At 35.8% G+C, this 2818-nt stretch overlaps 1 long non-coding RNA gene across 1 annotated transcript; it reads right to left on the bottom strand.

The window, feature by feature from the left end:
* Positions 1-485: 485 nt before the first annotated feature.
* Positions 486-1667, bottom strand: LOC111404942. Its single transcript, XR_002704713.1, has 4 exons — positions 1186-1667; positions 901-990; positions 770-818; positions 486-618 (listed from the first exon to the last, which is right to left on the bottom strand). It is a non-coding gene; the product is annotated as an uncharacterized LOC111404942 (long non-coding RNA).
* Positions 1668-2818: the final 1151 nt, after the last annotated feature.

Raw genomic sequence — 2818 nt, 5'->3', positions numbered from 1 at the left:
AATGTATGCCTATGCGGTCGCATAGTATAAACTCTATGCGGTCGCATAGAATCCTCCCGAGAACTTTTTCTCAAATTTTGTTTACTCTATGCGACAGCATAGGTTATATCTGGGGGCCGTTTTGCAGTTTCCTTATACGATTGAAACTCCTTTGGTAACCTAATTTCCACGCGATTTAAATACGAAAGAACGTCCAGAAGAAGGGGAGAACGTAATTGGAGGCACAAAAACACAATTTTGGAGGATTTGGAGGGGAAGAACAAGGCAAAAACAAGGCAATCCACTTCAAGATTCAAGATTTCACTTCAAGAATCAATTGGGTGATGTTCTTCCTTGGTTTTAATTGTTGTTTTTCTTTATTTCCAATTATGTTAGGCTAGATTTTCATGTGCTAGGAGATCGATGTACCATGTGATTTGAGTTTTATATTTCTAGTTCTGTAATTCGATATCTTCAACCGATGATTATATGGAAGCTACCTTTTAGTAGGGCGGGACTTGATTTGTGACTCTTTCTCAAGGCCAATTTTATCATTTAAACCCAACTTTAAATCAGGCATTCCAGAAAGAAAGCACTTCATAACGATCTTCCCAGTTACATCGCAACGTAGAACGCTACCTAAATTACCAAATTGTCAGTGAGAAGCAAAAGCAAAAATGAACAGGGGAAATATAATCACAATAAAATGTTGTCCTCAACTCTCAGGTTGAAAATGAGAAACGAGAAAAATTGCATCATGCACAAATGATCACCATTAATAATTATTTACCTTTGGAAGACATAAGAAGATTAACACTTTCAACAATATCAAGAAATACCTGTCGACAAATAGAAGCTAATTTAGTATAATTGCAGTGATTAAAATATGACAAAGTAATGGTATCAGATAGAAGAGCCAACCTCATTCTTCTTATAGACAAGACCTTCCCTGCGCCAGCCAACAGCACCAGTTACTTGTAAAGTAGCATTTGGAATTGGTCTGTCTACAGGCTGTTTGGTTGTTCACACAAGGCATAGAGTATTACGATAATCATCATGAAATTCAGAAATTAGTAGCATGTATCACTTCACAAGGCATAAGATTTTCCATTTAGTTATAAACTAGTATCATAGATCTCTTCAAATCATTATTTCCCTGAATATTGTTCTTCCAAAGAAAATGGTGAGATAAGTCGCACATCTAACCTTGGAGGAAAATGGTGAGCGTACACCATCCTGAGTAATGTAAAGCTTCAAGATTTCAGGTGAAAGGTTTTGAGGGTAACCAAAATCCAATATCTCTGTAATTCATAGGGAAATGTCAGTCAACCATCCAAATTTTTGGTCACTCTGTACAGTATAGAAGTTTTCTCCAGTTCTTAGTTTGGGAAGGGAGGGGCCTTGTTAAGGTTCAAGTGAATGCACCTGTTAAGTAACTCAATAAAGAAAACAGAGTACTTCATACTCAAAAAATATTGTTGGCCACACTAAAAGGCTCAACCTTAGAAGATTTTATTGCAGTGAATAAACACACTGTTCACTTATGATCCTGTAAGCATACATCACGAGCATATTGTATCCAATAATGCTAAAATGCGAATCAAAAATTAAAGTAGAAAAAGCTAGAGCAAAGAGATAAGAAGCCAAGTGTAAATATGTTTCAGTAAATATGACTATCCTTTGTACTTTGATCAATAAAGATCTTCTGTTTTATTTTATAGGACATGCAACATTAAATATTGAAACTGATTCTTTCATAAAAGAAGAGGGAAGTAGACTAATAAGTGTGTTTTTGCACACTTATTTAGATTACAAAACAAGCAAAATGATTGAATTGTGACTTAATCTCATTGAATTCATACAGTGTAGGTGTTTCTATGGAAATAGTGGAATTCAGGAGAAGAGAGCCGAGAAAGGACTAAAATGGAGCAAAGTGATAGTTCAGGGATTAAGGATGCAAATATTCGAAAGTTGAACTAAAAGACAACTCGGGAATGCAAATATGCTAAGTATGAACTCGAAAGCAATACAAGATGATTGGAAGAAGAAGGAATTGCAAAGGGACTAAAATGAATTAAACTGAAAGTTCGGGGACCAAGTTGCAAATAATTCATAGATGAGACGGGAAATGGAATGAAGATTCAAGAGTGTTAGAGGTCAATCGGATGAGGAAAGGTATCGTCGTTGCCAGAATATCATAGTCCAGAAACCAAACAAAATTCAGTGACAGAGAATCTCACAAATCTCCCTACGATGTCAAACCACAATTCATTCTCGTTTGATTGTCAAACCTGCCTCAACAGAAAATAATGAATCAACTGAGATTGCACCACGATTTCATGACAATCCAAAAAGTGACCAAAACATGTGTTACGAAGTATGTTTTGTTGTGCCTCATTAAGATTTGATTGGAATTTGGTCAGCACCCGCTTGGTAGGAATAACTGTGATTTTTCCAGGGAACCAGCGATTCTGTGGTATAATAAAGCTCCAAACCTGCATATTGACGAGAAAAATTAGTGACAAATGTCACACATGTAAAGTACTAAAATCATAATACACATGGCAACAAGGTCCATTTTACGAGTTACATCTCCGAATATACATAATAGCAACATGAAGAAGTAAACTAGTTGGTCACATATCGACAATAAAGTTACATAAGTGAGTATAGTAGTGGCCAATTTATAGGTCACATGGATGCAAAGTTATGCCATTGATATTCGAATTGCATATTGGTCACAGATGAATGAAAAAAAAGTTTTGGGCACAAATGGATTAGGGACACTGCATATGCAATTCCTTATCATTCGGTCGATCAAACAACGACTTTAACAGTT

Source organism: Olea europaea, chromosome 11 (assembly GCF_002742605.1).
Source record: "Olea europaea var. sylvestris chromosome 11, O_europaea_v1, whole genome shotgun sequence".
Classification (NCBI taxonomy): domain Eukaryota; kingdom Viridiplantae; phylum Streptophyta; class Magnoliopsida; order Lamiales; family Oleaceae; genus Olea; species Olea europaea.
Note: the sequence above shows the minus strand (reverse complement) of the source record. Positions and strands in the feature narration are given on the sequence as shown.